Raw genomic sequence first — 19628 nt, 5'->3', positions numbered from 1 at the left:
ATGGATTCCATTCTTTCCAATAACACTTGGGAATTGGTAGACCTCACTACAAGAAAAAATGCTTTTAATAACACCAAAAATGTGTTATCAAAACCTACGATAACACTTTCTGATGTGTTAAGATAGACTATGTTATTGTAGGTTAGGGTACTTTACATAACACTTTATCAGTGTTATACAGATGTGTTATTGTACTGTCAACGATAACACAATTTCTGTGTTATTTTAATATATAGATAAGTGTTGAATTATGTTATTTATAGTCGATACTATAACACTATTTTTGTGTTATACTACACTTTAGTATAACACTTTTTTTGTGTTATACTACACTTTACTATAACACTTTTTTTTGTGTTATACTACACTTTAGTATAACACATTATTTGTGTTATATAATGAAGTTTGCATAACATAATTCTTTGCATAAAGAGTGTTAATGTAATATATATTATAACTCAATTTTCGTATTATTGTTATATTTAAATATGTTTAAATTCTCATTATATATTTTATTTATATAACACTAATTTATTCTATTATATTTTAATTTTTTTATATAATTAAAATTAGCTTTCTAATATATACTAGCATCATCAAATGAACTTGATTTTCAAATAACAAAAAGTAAGAACATTCAACATTGAATTAACAATCCACAATTTAGTTTAAAACATTCAACACTGTCATCAACAACAAAATATTCTTTAAGTATTCAAGGACTCTAAAAGTTACTACTTTTAACACAAATAAATAAACAGAGTTACTACTTTCAAAGAGTCTTAAGTATCCTTTTATACTTCGCTTGTCACATCTGCAAAATAAACAAAGAAATATTTTATTGTTATTATCTAGCATCACAAATTACTTCAAGAAAAATGCAATGGAAATTATATCCAAGAAAGGACACCACATACAAAATAATGGATTCACAACTACACCAAAGCAAGCAAAAACCATTATACTTCGAAACTACTCAGAAATGAGCCTTTTACTTAAGAGTGTCAAAAACCATAATTTCCAAGTCTCCACATAAGATATAAAGGAAATACTAGCAGTTTTTTCTTTTTTGGTTTCATTAGGTTATGACAGGTGAGCAAAAGAAACAATTAACTGAAGTCACACAAAATAGATTAGCATTTGCTAGTTTGGTAAAGTTGAGTTCTTTTCACCATTGTCAAATCTACCAATAATGCTAAGATCAAAAGATTTATACAATTCTAATTAACATAGCTAAAAGTCAATAGTTCTATTGTTACTGTCACATTATATTCATTAGCAAAGCAACCATAAGCTTCTGATGAATGTTAATTAAGAAGTTCAAAACCACCATCACGAACTTCATCATATGCCATACAACCTTTAATGCATATACAACTCCAAAACAATTAGTTACTCCTATTGCCACTGCTAATAAACTTATGTGTGAGACATGAATATGAGAGAAGGCATAGCTCCATACCTAGGGAATCTGTAGAGTGCCAGAGGTGTTGTTGCCGGAAGTCTTAACTTTAAAGTGAATAACAAGATTACTGCAGTAGATTGTTGCTGCAGAGTTTTATATGTTTTTTTCTTTCTGATTCTTTGATCCCTTAAAGTAAATAAGAATGACCATAACCAATTAACCAACCAAAATAGAATGCATATGAGACAAAAAAGCACAGAAGAAAATCTTACTATCAATCAATATCAACTTTACCATTCTTAGTAATAGAATAGGAAACAGACCTATCATGTTTCGACCCAATAAAGCTCCATGACTTAATCGATTTTTAATAAACACATCTTCTCACCAATTTCCAAAAATAAACTACCACTAACTATTATTATTTTACTTATGCCAAATACATAAACCATCAAAAGGAGCATGTGCACAAACCAGTACAGTTAACAAATTCTTTAGGGAAAATAAAATAAAATAGAGAAGATAACATCTTGAATACATCTTTTCCCCTACATTGTTTCACTTTCAAAAAAGAGAAATCAAGTTAATACAAGTTGCCCTCACCAAGGAAAGCCTCTGCTCACAATAAAGTTTGTGGCATTCTGCAAGTAGCTGAATATACTCTTTTCTTGATGATCTACTTTCAATTTCCTTCAGCACTAGCTTAAGTTGCAAATTGAGAACTTATTCAATAGCATCATCCAACCAAGAATACACCCTCAGCAAGAGATGCCTTGCTGCTACTATTGCTCCGGATTGCTGACTGAACCTGATGAAGAAACAATAACCATATAGAACCAGAATGTTTTCTTTTTTAGGTAACAAACAGAGCACTTGATTTAAGACCAAAAGGAGACAGAAACAGAGGTCTACCAACCCAACAAAACAGTACAAAACAATGGAGTGCATTAATTCAACCCCTACATTATTTTACCTGAGAAGACGCACTTTTGAGTACAGAAAGTACATGAGAGCGAATCATACCCAATGCTCGAGACTGTCATAACAAAAAAATTACTCAATTATTGGAAATGGAAACAAATTTTAGTGGAAACACACTCAAACTTCTAGGCATATCCAATTAAATTAATAATATAACTCCTAATTATTTAATATGTTGTTCTATATCTTTTTGAGCTAACAGAGACTTTTGAGAAGAAAATGGGGAATAAGTTTAACAACTGTTTCTCATTCGTGCAAAATGGGGAAGAGGATTTTCCTATAATTTAGCATTTTTTTTTTGTCAGGTCTATGTTTGAAATATTTTATTATTAATCAAAATGTCTTTTATATTATGGGTTAGTTATGCTAACACAAACATCTTCACCAAGCCTTCACTGTCAGTTTAGGTTGTAGTTTACTCATTTACCACGTATTAAAATTAGCTTCTTATCTATGGATATCATAATAATATGTGATGTCTTGCAGGCACAGGATACAATTTTTTCTATGGAAGCCTAAAAAAAGTCACAGGTAGCTGTTGCAGCTGCTAGCACTGCAAGCTTGGCAGAGGCTAAATCTGGGGAGGCTATCTCTTCCATTAAGAGGGCTCTTGATTTTAATTTCCAAGACGTGGATGGATTATTACGGTTGGTACGGCTTGCAATGGAGGCCATTAGCCGTTAAAGACTTAAAAGTGGTTGTGGACTTCTTAACTCCGGGATTTAAGATAAACTGGTGAAAAGCAAGTAATAAGAGGCTGACCTGATCTATGTGATGAAGGCTCTCTCTTTGTCCATGTTTATAATTTTTTTATTTGCTGAAGATCAGCTTATTGGCATGCACTGCAGTGCCCCAAGGTTGTTTCAAGTTTACCATGGCTGGTTTGTGCTATTACTGATTCAAGGCTTTTACATAAAAGATTCCGAGCTCATCCCAATTGGCTGATCTGCTTTTTCCAGAAGGAGCTAAAGATTTTCAAGAAAATAAATAAAAAAAAGTGGATAATTTTATTATAGGTGTTTGTTTTTTTTAATCCATACTAGTGGCGACAACCCAAGGATTGGGAGCTGCCTGATGCATAAACCATCTAGCTTTACTTATACGAAGAGAATTCAGAAACTGCCCTACTAACATCACTTGAAGAAGGTAAGATATGGCAATTTTCTGTAGACCAGTCCTTTTTGTTTTTCTCTTTCAAACTACTTTTTCTTAATCTTCTTTCAGTTGATATGAGAAGAAACCATAAAATTTATAACACAAGTTTCTACCATACTAATCTCAATTAAAGTACTCAAAAAGAAAAAATTGTACCTTTATTCCAGAGGAAAACTGATAGCAAACCTCAGAATCATCCTGTAGAGTGAAAGAAAATTCACAAAATAAGCAAAAGGAGTGTGGTGTAAAGAAGAAAAGACAAAAGGAGTGTGGTCAACAGCTCTTACAACTTCTGAAGCTGTTTCAAATTGCCAAACTCAGGCATCCTTCCTGTGAAGTAGTTACTACTGATCCTTCTGCAATGAGAGAACATGAGTCAAGATTCAAGTGACATAAAACTTGGTTCATTTTGGTCATGGAGTTACATTACAGATTGACACTTACAGTTCTTTTAACTTGGTGAGACTAGTGAGATCAGGGAACTCTCTAGTAAAATTGTTTGCAGCAAGAGTCCTGCAGCCACACCATTTCAATTACTTAAGACTAAATTAATAAATGTCATTTTACTTTATTAATAAAATGCAATTTAAACGATCTTCCACATACTTTATAACATAGTTTTCCTTGACCGTATTAAAGTAGAGAATCACCTTTACCATTCTTCTTTCAAAGAGAATATATTCTTCTTTCAAAGAGAATCCGACCAAAACCTATATGAGCCAAGCATTGAAAAAGTAAGGAATTAATCAACTTTACCATTCTTCTTTAAAAGAGAATCACTTGGCTCACAAAGTTCTTTAAACCCTGAGGTCCTTCGTTTAATAAAACACATTAAATATAAATATATATATCTAGCATCCAAGAACAATATTGATACATGAAGCTATACTCTTTTACATGTCAGAATATTAAACTCGCCCAAACTAAAAGGGATTAAAAAAGTGACATAAAGGAAACAGAATCCAAACTATAGACTACTTCTAATTCGAAAGCAACAAATAAACATAAATATATAAATGTAACATAGAAACTAAGTTGAATAAAAGTAAATAATTTTCCAGTATGAAAACACACATTAACTCTTGCAAGATTTTCAACTGTACCTTGACCTATGAAAACAAAAACTATTTAAGGCCAAAAATGATCAAACATTGACCAATGCACAAAAGTTTGCATCTCTAAAAAGAATGATAAAAACATTAACCACACCAAACAATGGAATGTACAATCATTATTAAGTCCTCATTTCAAACTAGGACTCTCTTGACATTGCATCCTCTGAACAATGTGTCATCTTCTTGGGTCAATTATAAGAATAGAAAATATGCTTAAACCCATAAAAATTTATATACTACGTTACTCAACTGTAAAACAGATGATCCGCTTGGAACAGCAGAGCCAAATACACTTGACTGAAATCTTGCAGAGTTTGGGCTGCGATTGAAACTAATGCACGATGTCTGAAAAACAGAAGGAAAATATTAACAATATATATTTATATGTATGAGTGTATATGTGTGTGAGATAAAAAGATCTTATAAAGTCAAAACAAATAAATGTTGAAAACATTAAATATGGAAATCAAGCAAACCCCAAATATAAACAAACTAATAAATAGGTTTATCTAATATACTCACTCCGCAGAAAAGAACAAAAACATTTTAATGAGAGAAATTATACCAAATGCAAAATTTATGTGTTGAAAAAAAATTGACTCTTTTGTGCAGCCATTCCTCGCTTAAAGCTTTGTATATCATAGCCATCCTGTAGTTAAAAAGTCCCGTGAGCATGAAAATAATTAAATATGCTAATGTGTTATGGTGAAACATATTGAATGAAACTGAATATTGGAAATGTATAGTTTCTTGTTGTTTTCCAATTTACATCTCTCTTCCAACTATTTAGTGGTTTTTGGGAATGGTTACTAAACTAGCACATGCAGAAAAATGAATCAGTTAAGAGAATTCATATTAGTTTGAAGGAGTTCATTTGATTTCAGAACTGAGTAGACTAGAGATCATACTGTTAAAAATGTGCACTAATATACAAAAGAAATGAACCAGTGATGCACTCAAAAACCTTTTGCAGCATCTCAAGCCCATCAATTTGATTCTTAAAATCTGTGCTTAGAAGCCGTCTATGCAAATCCTCTCTGAAGTACTTCATCAAATCATTCTGCATAAACATGTATGTTAAATAAATTCTGCATTAAATTAGATACAATATAAACAAATCTGAGAAACTACTATATCCACAACCTCAAGGTCTTGAATTTTTTCTATCCGTGGATCTTCAAACTTAAACCTCCTTACTACCAATCTTTCCCTATCCTCCTGCAGATAAGTAAAGTCCAAATGATTACTTGTCAATATATTCAAAAGTAAGAGACATTCAAAAATTGCTTGCTTAAGTTGTACCTTATTGGAATCTTTAACATTTAGTAAAGCCTGCGATTGAACTGCTATATCTTGAACGGACATAATTGATTCTGACCTCAAAGCCTTCATACCAACAGTTCTCTTTAAAAAATCATTAACCGAAAAAAATTAGAAAATAAAATAAAATAATAATAATCTCCTTACAAAATTATAAGTTATAAAAGAACTAGAAGTAAGCATTTAAGGAAACATACAGAAGGTGCTACTTTGCTTCCATGCTTCAAAACACCATTAGAAGTGGATTTACCCACTTTCGAAAGGGTCTTGGATGCAGGGGCCGAAATTGTTTTGGCAGATTCAAAAGATTCTGGAAAAAAATAATTATTATTGGTATAAATCACCAAAACAAAATACAAGCAAGAGACCCAAGTACCCAACAACCTTACCTTGAAAATTACCATAATGCTTCAAACGTCATGAACAAGAGCTAAAGCTGGTCCCTGAACATCCCTAACAAGCTTCACAACCTGAAATAATACATTCAAACAATGTGTTCATGCACTAACTGACCAATGAGTCAAAATAGTACCAAAAGTTACTAGTGCGCTTACAGTTTCTTGTGTACAAACTCTCAAGATTTCAGCAATGCATGTCTCTGCTACTTTACGAACATCTGATGATTTATCCTGGATGAAAATTTCATAAAGTCATAACCAGAAACAATGGAAAGGGAACTTGCATCATGATTCTTACATCTCTATGCACATTATTGTTAGCATGGAAATATTCTAGCAATGCAAACAAGTAAAAAGAATATTTCACTGTTTTTGACAAGTCAGAATTACCGTCAGAGCAGAGGAAGCTGGCTTTAGTAGCTGTACAACATCAGGAAATTCAGTTAGCCCAGATAGTTGTTTTGACAACCACTCAAAAAGATCTTTGCGCCCTTCCGCACCAAGTTTTGCATCTGTCCAAGCTGCTGCAATGTAAGGAACCTGCAAGAAGTATACAATCATGCCACCTGAGACAAAAAAACTAAACAGCTTCCACAGCGTAGAGTAAAAAAAAAAAACTTACCGTTTTATCAAGATGAACAGCAGAGAGCTAAGAATCTAAAGTATTCAATGTGCATTCCCTCATATGCTTTTTATTGTCACCCAAACATTTCAAAACATCCGCTAAAATGCCTTGAAAGAAATCAATACACTCACATTCAAATTTAAAGAGTACACTACATAAAATTAGCGATCATAAATTAGAAATCAACCTTGCTTGCTTTCTCAACAGCTGGACCCATTGCACATGCAACATTGCCAATGCATGTCAATGTTGCCATGACTAAATTTTTGTTGCTGTCACCTAGACGACCCCTTAGAGCACCAAACAATTCAACTGAAAATAAACATTAAACAATAATTAACAAATGGGAGGATATAAAGGAGGCTGAATAACATGTACAATAATAAATAATAACAATAGAGGGAGAGAGAATTTAAACACATGATAGAATGTACCAGTTCCATTGGGTTGGACGCGCTTGTTAGCCTCTTCCAAAACTTTATTCACAGCTTCAATTGACTCCAAGCGAGCCTAGAAAGCAGAAAATACAAAACATCAAAACACTACAATGGCTACTAAATATCTCCCCTTTGGACCTTCCAGCAGCAGGCAGGTGTCAGGCTCCATCCCTAAAAACATTAATTATGATCAAAATATTACCTTCCAATCAGTACTTTCTAAGCCTTTAAGCAGGGTAGGTGTAATCTTCCCACTAATATCTTCCCGTGGCAGGCCATCTAGTCCACCAGAAGATGCAGATGTAGGTTCTGCTGATTTAATAGTTCTCTTTGGAGCTGCTGCTGCACCCTAGATAAGATATGGGAATACATCAGTAACAAATAAACAAAAACGAACAATACATGCATCTTGAATGATTAAGTTGGAGCACCTCAAATGGATTCTTCTCATACTCCGTATCCAGTGCACTAAGAAGTGCATGTTTAACATCAGAAAGAAACCCTTTAATATCTACAAAAGAAAAGGGGTGGGAGGGAGTTACAAATTAATTATATAAAAAAAAAATCAATGTTTGGGAGCTGTTCAATTAAATATTTAAAAGGAAATTGAGGTGTGTGGACAATTCAAATAAAATGAGTATCAACCTGGGCCGACAAATTTATGCAAAACACCCAAAAGCTTGACAGAAAAATTTCTAGTAGCAGCTGCACTTGACTGTAGTCCAGTATCTTTACAAAAATTAATTAAATCCCGTAAAACAAAATATATCAATTCCTTTAATAGCTGAATATGGTAATTATTAACTAACAGTTAGACAAAGCAAAAAAAAAAAAAAAAGGGCCCAAATATAACTCCAAACCTTAAGTTTCAAATGTGAGATGCCAAAATCTTCCACTGCTGAAACCATCCACAGTAGCCCCTCGCTAAGAACCTTGGGATTCTTGTGCTCTTTCAGTATCTTGTAAAGCTACAATACAAAGAATTCCTTGACTTTTTTGGATTATAAAAAATAAAAAAAAGCAATCAAAGAAAAAAAATACAAGTTCCAATCAATTTAGAACCTAATATGTTTCATCCCTGCTTCAGAAGTTCACAAGAGAAGTGCAAACAAACTTCTCTACAGAAATGATTTAAATGTAAGACTTACTCTTTCAAAAATAAATCCAGGACCTACAGCTTCACAAAAAGTGTTCGCTGTTGTGTAACAAGTTTTAAATCTGTTTAATATGATTTCTTTTATGATTTTACTGTTGGCAACATGATTAAAGCTGGTTTCAATTACAGTTTCTCCTATGTTTTTACTGTTGGCAACATGATTTAAGGTTGTTTCAACTTTCAGTTTCAATAGCAATCATTTCAGATTATCAATCATAATGGTTTATTTTTATTTAAATAGGAATTTGGTAAGAGAAATTTCTCAAGAATATGTTACTACAAGTTCAAAATCCATTCTGTCAATGTACTCATTGTTTGTTGATAAATTTCTGAAGAAATCATGCATAAAAATAAAGAGAAAGAAAATGAGTTGTTTGATAAAATGAAAAAATAAAGAGAAAAGAAAAATAAGAGAAAAATAGAGGGATACCCGCTAAATTTTTTCTCCTCTGCTTTCACTCTTCTCATCAATAAATCTATTTAGATCCTGCACCAAGTCATTAAATAAATAGTCAAATCCCTGCATATTCAAACCCAGCCAGCAGGTTGTCTGCAATTTCAAATGTTTAATAACAATTGTCAAATCCCTGCATATGCTTTATAAAGACTTCAGTTCATGCTAGCAGAAAACCAACATAGAAGCAGACACTTATATTGGTTTTGGTACTAAATCTATCCCAGAACAGAGTAAAAGTTCTTGCCACCACTTTCATTTGTTATCTTGAAAGAAAAATAGTTTATAGGTTAATGAAAATATTATAATCAATGTGCCAACTCATCCACCAGAATTATTGTGGGGAATAAACTCACTTACATGCCTGCTTAAAGCGTGTATGTGTGTGTATATGTGTAATTATCTGTGTACTAGTTTCTCATACCGCATCACACAAATTACTTTTCTTCTCTTCATTGCAAAACAAGAAATATATGGGGTCCTTTTATCTACTGACCAAACAAGACATAGGGAATAGTAAACAGAGCAGTGTTGTAAATATAGTGTTGGGTTATTCGGAGACATTATACTTATGGACAGAGCAGCTACTAGTTATTTTCATGGGTTTTGTTGGCTATAACAATACTAGAAGACCCTTCATGGAAGAAACAAGTGTCCTCAACCATGTATTTAAACATCATTTTTAACAAAAACAAGTGTCGTATATCTCACAATTCAATGCCAAATTAAGAAGCAAACAAAGTCAAATTAAGAAAGGATTCAAGGCCAAGAATCCCATTTACTCATTTACAAGCAATTACTCATATATCTCATTGAAGCATTCTGTCAAACACCTTTAATGCATTATTTAAAGCTTAGTAATATATACTTTAAAACAGCAAGCAAGTCCAGATACGTCCTATATTCACTCTTTCTCTCTCTTTCTATATATAGATATATATATGAGTTTAACTTATATGTAAACATTTTTTCTTATCCGAAAACACACCAAAAAACGAATATATATATGAGTTTAACTTATATAAATTGATTAACAAAGAGAAAATATGATTGATGAATAATTAAATCAATGATGAAACAACCAAAAACGAAATTACAGTAAAAACTTAGAGTGATGAACAATTAGAATCAGAGACTGTACCGTAAAGCTCCTTCGTTGTTCTTTGCGGATTGAAACAAGAAATTTCAACTGTAGTAATTTCGTCTTGAATCAGAGAAACCCTTGACTCGAATGTGGTGAAGCCCTTCTCAGATTTGTCTTTCGTGAAGGGGAGTGAGAGACCGAGAGAGCTACTAGCCTACGGGAATGACCGAGAGAGACCGAGAGAGATCGAGAGAGCTACTAGCCTTCATGAAGAGAAAGATTGAAGAAGAAGAAATGGGTAAGGGGAAATGGGTACACGGGAAACTAGAAAAAACTTAGTCATTTTGGTTGGCGGTATTTTATTTTACTTTGCCGCCCGAAATTTTTCACATATACAATAACTCTTTTTAAATACTATTATAATGATGTGTTATGGTAATGGGTGTTTGGTGTAGTGCCTCCCACTGGGGCCTAAGCCAATTGGGTGTAAGTGGGTATTTAGGAGAAAATACCACACTGACGGCACTATCCAAACCTTTAAAGCTAGATTAGTAGCTAAAGGGTTTAGGCAAAAAGAGGGTATCGATTATTTCGATACTTATGCGCCTGTTGCAAGAACAACTTCTATAAGAATTTTGTTCACTTTAGCTTCTATACACAACTTGTATGTTCATCAAATGGATGTCAAAATGGCATTCCTTAATGGTGACCTCAATGAGGAGGTCTATATGGAACAACCCGGAGGGTTTGTCCTACCAAAATATGAACATAAAGTTTGTAGACTTGTAGAATCCTTATATGGATTGAAACAAGCTCCTAAGCAATGGCATGAGAAATTTGATCAAGCCATCATGTCTAATGGGTTTAGACATAACAATGGAGACAAGTGTTTATATTCCAAAACTTGTAAGGGATATGTGATCATTGTTTGCTTATACGTGGATGACATGCTTATTCTAAGTAATAGAATGAAATGGATAGAAGAAACGAAGAGGTTTCTATCATCAACCTTCAAGATGAAAGATCTTGGAGAAGTTGACACCATACTTGGTATTAAAGTAAAGAAACATAGTTGAGGTTTTGCGTTAGGGCCAGCCCACTATGTTGAGAAAGTATTTTACAAATTTAACCATCTCAAGGTTAAAGATGCCAATACTCCATTCGATCATAGTGTAAAACTAGAGAAGAATGAAGAAAGAGCAGTGGCTCAATTGGAGTACGCTAGTGCTATAGGGAGTCTAATGTACGCTGCCCAATGTACTAGACCTGATATAACATTTGCGGTAAGTAAACTTAGTAGGATTACAAGTAATCCAAGTGTGGATCACTGGAAGGCAATTGGAAGAGTCCTAGGTTATCTCAAGAAAACCAAAGGATTAAGTCTTCACTACTCCAAATTTCCTTCAATTTTAGAAGGATATACAGATGCAAGTTGGATATCCAATCTTGGGGACAACTTGCCCACAACTAGTTGGGTATTTACACTTGGTGGAGGTGCAATTTCTTGGGGTTCCAAGAAAAAAACTTGTATATCTCATTCCACTATGGAAGCAGAGTTCATAGCTCTAGCTGCTACCGGCAAAGAGGCCGAATGGTTAAGGGATCTGTTGATAGAGATTCCCCTAATCAAAGAGAATGTATCTACTATATCGATACATTGTAATAGCCAAGCGACATTGGCTAGAGCATACATCGGAGTGTATAATGGGAAGTCTAGACATATTAGTCTAAGACATGGATATGTAAGAGAATTGATTCAAAGAGGAGTCATCTCAATATCCTATGTGAGAACAAGTGAAAATTTGGCAGATCCTTTCACTAAGCCACTAATGAGGGATTTAATGGCTGCATCATCTCGAGGGATGGTTATACTCCATAAAGAGATTCACGATTGATGGTAACCTATCTTAACACTAGTTATTCAACTAATGTTAGGTTCAATAGGTAACAACAAGTCAATCAAGTGAATATTATTGTACTCAAAACAAGTCCCATCTGAGATATTGAGTACTTGTGTGTTACCAAGTGGAGGGTTAAAACCGAAAGGTTTTTTAATAGAATTCAGTCTTGTAAAGACAAGTATTTTTGGTAACAAAATACTGTAAGAATTCTACCTATATGGACCTAGGGGTGGTGCTGCCTCTCATGAAAATTGGGAGTATTCTCAAGAACGTCCATGAATGGAAAGTGCACATGGCCATTAATGGTGCAAAGCGAGGCATAGAGGTCTCAAGTGAACATCGCAAAGGTGTGTTTGTTATCACCGATTTGTTATCATGAAAAGATGGTTCAATGCCTAGTGCAACCAAATTTTCGACAAATTTTTGTGATAATTACATTATAGTAAAGTTCAAATTGAAAAACACTTTGCTTTATGCACTAATGCAATGACTCCTATAAGAGAGAGTTCTTATTTAATCAAGTGGGGGATATGTTATATTTCAAAATATAATGATTGATTAAATAAGTGTTACAATAGATAACTATTTAATCTAGTGGGGGAATGTTATATTATTTTATAATATAGTATAATGTAATATTATATTATATTATAATATAATGTTTTAGATTAAATAAATGTGACAAAGAGTGTCACATATTGTAACATATAATAGAGAGTTACAATATTTAGATATATGAGATATATCCAAATAATGTAACATATTTGGTGTTACAAATTTGCAACTTCCAAATATTACCCTTTATTGTGTAAATTTGTTGTTGCACAATATTGAGATGAATTTCATAAATCCATATGTGAAATGGCTGTTAGAGATATGATTTTAACCCCAATAATGTGTTTTGGGAGTTACAAAATCATCTGGGAGGGTTTGGAACCGTTTGGAAAAACAACACATTTTTAAGTGCTGAAATTGGTCGGTGGCCGCGACCACTGAATTTTGGTGGCCGCGGCCTGTGGGATAGAGACTAGTGGCCGCGGCCACAGGTAAAAAACTGACCAATTTTTCAGTTTTTTCAATCTATGTTGAACGGCTCAAAAACCCAAATAACTCCCAAATCTCATTTTTAATTCCATATTAATCCAATTAAACATTGGTAACAGCCATGGGGGTTGGTAGAATTTGAACTTCAAAGGGTGTGTCTCTAAACTCTATAAATAGGAGCCTATAGCTCACTTGTAAGACACAACATTGCTATCCATTAGAGCACTTGGCTAGAAACACCTTGAGGCTTGATTATTCCCAAAAGCATTTCCAATATCTGCGAGAGATCCCTTAGTGCTTGAGTTAGGGGGAAATAAGCTTTTGGACAAATGTTTCAAACCTTGTTCAAGTTCGTGATCCCCAACACTCTTCACTTTGGTTGTGAGAGTGAGAGTTCTTAGTTCATTGTTCTTATTCTTGTTCTTTTATTCTATTGCTTTTCATTTCTTCTATTATTCTATATTTACTCTTTTATATGTATCTTTTGTTTTAGAGTTGTAATCTCATCTATATCTTTCATTCTACTACTTCTAGTTTATTTGTATCTTTTTGTCTTAGAGTTGTATCTTCTATTTCTATCATCTCCTACCTCTTACATATTTTCCTAACAGTATTTCTGCTGGTGCAACATTTAAGGGCTGAGGGTCGCTCGAAGGACCCTCATTGTTTGTTGTTGGATGGTTGGTTGGTGAATCCGTGGTTTTTCTTTTTCTATGGGCAGTGTGTTTAACACGACCCATGTTTGGTTTTTTCTTTGTAGGTTTTTGTGGAAGGTTGGTTGAAGGAATCGGGGGTGATACTGAAGGCTCTGGAAAATGCAGAGAAGTTTGTTCCTGATCCTCGAACAATAGAGCAAGCAGATAGCTGCCTATTGGTCTCTCACCTCCCTAATGATCATGCATGAATATCTGAGAAGAACAAAGGGGAAGTGAGAATCTACGAACAATAGAGAAAGAAGAAAAAGAAAAGTAATGATAGTGCTGCTCGTGGATAAAAGTTAAGCTTTTATACAACCAGCAACATCCTGATAAAAACACAACAAACATGCGAGCAGGTTGGAAAAACGGATCAAAAAGTGAATGTGAAAAGTGTTTTCGGAAAAACTTTTCAACTAAAAAAACGGGCGGGAAAAATCCAGTTTTTCTGAAAGCCTTGGACCCGAAATCAGTGTCCATAAACCTCAATACTCCTTCTAAACATTGTTTTATGCACTACGTTGCCTACAATACCTATTTTATCATAGTATTTCAGGGTATTTTTTTCGGCTTAAACTTGATTTACCCAAAATCTCATCAAGAACATTCAAAATCCAGCTGTGAAAACAAACAAATCACGACCAAAATGCATGAAAACTTACTTGGAGTACGGATTGTAGAAGAACTCACGAAGATTTTGCTCGGAGTTGCTCGAAGACGCCTCAGATGGCATTGAAATGTTTGAAGTTATTGGAGGTTTTTTATAGAGTGTTCTTGAAGAGAGAGAATGATCGCGTAAAAATGAAATAAAGGAAGGAGAAGGGTATTTATATCGATCAGGGGTATCTGACACACTACAAGAAAAAAAGGCTTTTACTTCAATTTTTATGCTGGATTCTGTAACGTCCCAAATTTCCTAATAAGGCTTAGGGCATTGATTAGGGGGCCAAGATGACAAATTATGTAATTTGTGTGATTATATGATATATATGTGATTATGTGAGTTATATTATAATATGACTTGATATGCATGTTTTGGTATATTAAATATGCATGTGGGGCCATTTCTGTTTAATTGGGTAGTTGTTGTAATTTGACCCGTTTTGAGTATATTTGTCATAAATGTGATATATGTGTGTGTGAGACCACATTATTATTATGTGGATATATATTTGAGTTACTCGGCATGAGACGATCCTATAGAGCAAGCTAGTGGGAAAGTCACAACGAGATCAATACCAGACTTAGAGTGAGTCAATGGGTATATTGGGTATTTAGCACATTAACGGGATATTGGGTAATTGGAATGATTATTTGATGATATATTGGGAGTTAGTGGGATCATGAGGAAATTCTGGGAATTTTGACTATTTTACCCTGGGGGTGTTTTGGGACCCCGAGCATTAGGATTCGCTTGAGGTTACTTAAGCTCGAAGCAACCTGTTAGAAACATAAAAAAAGAACGTTCAGTACGTTCTCTCTCCCGTTATCCTTTTTTTGAGGCTATTCACATTTTTGAAGGAAACTCGAGTTTTAGGACTTGGATTCAAGCAAGGATCGAGTCATAGAGTTTCTGGCGTAGTCGGCAACATCGAAATTTTTTAACTGTCGCGTTGCCAGAAAAATCTGTTGGCGTTGCCAACAACGGTGACATTTTTAACTGTCGGCGTTGCTAGCAATAGCAAAAGTTTTTAACTATCGGCGTACCAACCTCTACGCTGACATAGGCAAATACGACAGTTAGCCGACTGTCGCTATTGCTCAATAGCGACAGTTAACAAATGTCGGGAAAGCCTTGTTTTGTAGTAGTGTCTAGTCGGGTGGGCGCCGGTCGACCTTTCGACCAGAACATAATATTGAGGGTTAGAAATAAATTAGACAAGTGTACGTATGTCTAGGTTAGTGACATGTTTTAGGGGTTATATATTTGACAAAACCAGTAATTATTTTGTAACTCTCAAAAGATCACCCAAATAATGTGTAGATAATAACGTGTAGATTATTGAGAGTTACACATTTCTAAAATTGGATTTCATAAACCATATTATGATATGACTGTTGAAGATATGATTTTAACTTTCATTAGGTATATGGAGGTCACAAAATCAATTGAGAAATGTTTGGAATGTTTTTGTGAAAAGATGCAAAATTGGGAGGGGTTACAAAATGACCTGGGAAGCTTACAGCCAAATCCCATTTTGTACATTGATCAATTTGAATGTTTTGAACAGCTCAAGTAACTCCCAAATCTTCATTTGAATTCCATAAATATCCAATTTAACACTTGTAACAACCAAGGAAGTAGGTGGATTTTGAAATTCAAAGGGTGTCTCAAAACTTTATATATAGGAGCCTAGTGCTCACTTGTAAGACACACCATTTCTATCCACTAGAGCACTTGGCTAGAAATTCATAAAAAAAAAGCTTAATAATTCCAGAGAGCTAAATTTTCCATTTTGAGAGTTCCTCTTAGTGCTTAGAGAATGGAGGGAAATAAACTTTTGGACAAAGGTCTTGAACTTTGTTTAAGTTGGTGATCTCCACTACTCCACACTTAAAGTGTTATGAGTGTAAGAGTGATCTTCTTATTGCTATTTTTATTCTTATCTTTTATTCTTATTTTGTTCTTCTAGTTTACTTATTTATTTGTATTGTTTATGCTTTGAGTTGTATTTTCTATATATTATCTACCATCTTCTATTTCTATTTCTATTTACTTGTAATATTAATTTATGCTTTGAGTTGTATCATTCTTCTTCTACATCATCATCTTTTCTATTTATTTTTATCTTTTGCAATTGAGTTGTAACACTTATTTTATCTATCATCTTGTCTATTGTAATATTTTGTCTAGAGTTCTATTTAGTTTTCCATTATTTCCATTGGAACATATTTTTTTTTTTGGTAAATCAGCCAAATATATTGCTCACCAAACAAATTACAACAAATTAATCCCCTTTACAAATATTCTCAAACCAGCTTCTATCTATATCCCCAAGCTTCCCAATATCAAGACTATATATTCTATTTACAATCAGATTTTTTACTCTTTTGGAACATATTATTTCTCTAACATATAATGCTATACACAACAAAAAATTTATGTGACTAAAAATAACAACATTAGTCACAATTGAAAACATTTTGTAATTATATATTTATATTTCTGATGATCTATTTGTAGCAAAAATTATATCTAGTTTCATTTTTATAACTCAATAATAATAATAGAAAAAAAAGAGTAGTTATTTTTTAAAGAAAAAAAAAAGAAAAAAGAAAGATAGAGCCAACTCTAATCACAATTTTTTCCTAATATATTATATAATATAAGAAAAACTTAAAATATATATGACAAGAATAATGAGGTTCCATCTAAAAATCAATTGGTGATTAGTGGAGTAACTTATGTTTTTATTAATGACTCAATATTCTTACACTTGTTCCATATGAGACATATACTTCAATTTTACTTATGTTTTGTAAAATTGTTCAAATAGAACCCTAAACTCGATTTTGGTTAAAATTTTCTCAACTGAAATCACAAATAATTTACCAAGCTAACAATTCAGAACAAAAATAATATCATTCTGCTTAAAAACTGTGCTGTTATATATTCGATTTTTTCTTCATCAAAATTAAGTTTATGAGTCTATTTAAACAATTTTACAAAATATAGAATTCAAAAATAATTTTTTTTTTAAAACACATGATCCAATCAGTTAATCGGAAAAAACACAATATATGCATATAAATTTGATGAAGAAGTGAGTGTCTAAAATTAGGAAAGATTTAATTAAAATAATGCATTATTATTATTAGTAATAACTGAATCATATACAGTTTCTTGCCAGAAGGAGTTGTAGCCATTATCCTGATCTAGAACAACCCCATAATAATAATTATGGTCACCATAATTACTACTACTTATGATCTTCTCGTCTCCACAATGGTACACATAACAATTCACATCGTCTCCACTTGAATAAGTTGGGGAGCAAGGCTCGTCAACTTCCATAATGTTGAAATCCCATCCGTTCATCTGATCAAGATCATCAAATGAAATGATCGAGGAATCCTGGCCATCCATTTGGCTATCTTCTCCGTCGCTAGAGGATTGATGATCATGATCGTGTTCCGAGGATGAACGGTGTTGATGAGCATCGACGGCCATTATTGTGCATGAGTCTTTGATCTCTGCCTCAAGAGATCGAATCACACTATTCAATCTCTCCTCGTCCTTTTCCTCCACAACGTCATGATGATCTTGTAATTCTTCCATCAACGACATGAGAAAGGCACCGTTGATTGTGTTGACATCAAGAACTCCCAATTCATCGCCACCGTTGGTGCAAGCCCAGTTTTTATCAGAAGGTGCAAGAGAAGCCATCTTAATATAAAAGAATTTTAAGACTTTGAGGGACTTAAATAATAAAGATGGAGTTGGAGAGAATACTTTAATTTGACTTGGATTTTTCAGCGCACAATTGATTTATCATCTCTAGTTATTGATCAGCTTAATTTATAGATAAGGGCATATACCATTTGATTTGAGGAAGGTCTCTTCAATTTCATTTTTTATTATTTATTAATTTTAATTTACTAGGAACCAACCAATTGGGTGCATGCACATGTGGTTGTGGACCAAAATATTTTATTGGAAAACTAATTGATATTATATATATGGAATGGACCCAAATATTATAGATGAATATCATGCATGAGTACACGAGTAGGGTACGTGGACCACTAAAATTTCAATATTTAACGACCATTATATTAAATTTAGTGCTTATATGTCGAAAGCTTTGCTTTTATTTCCAGCTTTAATAATTTAAAAAAAAATTCATGTACTAATAATTTAACTGTTTGTGACTCGTACGGCCGAAAAATATTAATATGTCTCTCACCAAATGGACATAAATCAATATATATTAATCAAAGTGCAATGAATTATTCACTAAGCAATATGGGGACACAGCTAGCTACGACTTAATAATTATGATATATATATATATATCTGCTGTAATTAATATGCCATATGAATATGTGGTCCCTTCGTTCCAACTTCCATAAATATGATTTGATGAACATTAATAATTAATTATTTGTTTTATTATTTGTAGATGAGAGAGTGCACGTGGAACAGGGATATGTTTGATTGATTGATTTGGTTATACATTACATGGTTTGTTTGGGTGCATGTAACAAATAATCAATAACCACTAATTAACATTATTAATTTATTATTGGTTGGTTAATGATTACATCTTCAGGAATAATGCGCTACTTTTTTTTTTTTTAAAAAAAATTAAAGAGCAGAAGAGTCGGTCTTTAATTATACGGCAGTTAGTCATATAGTAGTATTTTAAATTAAACACACATGCAGATTGAATAGTTAGTAATTATTAATTAATTTTCTGCTCTTATATCTTTAGTATAAAATTCACCAGCTTGCATTGATTTGTGCCTCTTAGTTTTTCTTTCCATTATAATCATCATATAATTAATTAATGTTAGAAGAATTAACTAAATAATTATATATATGACAGGAATTATGAGATAGAAGACAGAACTAGTGGGTGGTAGTCGTAGATACAAACATAAGCATCTAAATTCACATGGTCACGCAGGATACTGTTCATGTTGAATAGGAATTTGATACCAATTAAGTTGGCTCACCCAACCAATGCCATGTGCACGTGATTGCTTATTAGTTTGGTTTGGTTTGGTTTGGCTTAGATTCTAATCCCATTAAATAATAAATACTATTGGTTTTATGAGTGGACTTAATTACGGTGAATGATGATCAAACAAACCCACTCGCATCACATTAATTAAAATATTGAGAGGTTGCCTTG

The 19628-nt window shown here is 33.1% G+C and overlaps 3 long non-coding RNA genes across 3 annotated transcripts; all 3 read right to left on the bottom strand.

Annotated features, from left to right (window-relative positions):
- Positions 1-759: 759 nt before the first annotated feature.
- On the bottom strand, positions 760-2491 carry LOC133798766 (uncharacterized). The gene is made up of 4 exons (XR_009875993.1): positions 2379-2491; positions 2009-2213; positions 1463-1591; positions 760-814 (listed from the first exon to the last, which is right to left on the bottom strand). It is a non-coding gene; the product is annotated as an uncharacterized LOC133798766 (long non-coding RNA).
- Positions 2492-3312: 821 nt separating this feature from the next.
- Positions 3313-6602, bottom strand: LOC133794056 (uncharacterized). The gene is made up of 12 exons (XR_009875105.1): positions 6531-6602; positions 6366-6446; positions 5959-6286; positions 5800-5874; positions 5621-5716; positions 5222-5305; positions 4907-5001; positions 4192-4251; positions 3986-4054; positions 3829-3897; positions 3698-3739; positions 3313-3332 (listed from the first exon to the last, which is right to left on the bottom strand). It is a non-coding gene; the product is annotated as an uncharacterized LOC133794056 (long non-coding RNA).
- Positions 6603-7077: 475 nt separating this feature from the next.
- LOC133794055 (uncharacterized) lies at positions 7078-9143 on the bottom strand. The gene is made up of 7 exons (XR_009875104.1): positions 9023-9143; positions 8297-8404; positions 7868-7947; positions 7639-7785; positions 7434-7509; positions 7187-7311; positions 7078-7097 (listed from the first exon to the last, which is right to left on the bottom strand). It is a non-coding gene; the product is annotated as an uncharacterized LOC133794055 (long non-coding RNA).
- Positions 9144-19628: the final 10485 nt, after the last annotated feature.

The sequence above is a fragment of the Humulus lupulus genome, chromosome 8 (genome assembly GCF_963169125.1).
Source record: "Humulus lupulus chromosome 8, drHumLupu1.1, whole genome shotgun sequence".
Lineage (NCBI taxonomy): Eukaryota > Viridiplantae > Streptophyta > Magnoliopsida > Rosales > Cannabaceae > Humulus > Humulus lupulus.
Note: the sequence above shows the minus strand (reverse complement) of the source record. Positions and strands in the feature narration are given on the sequence as shown.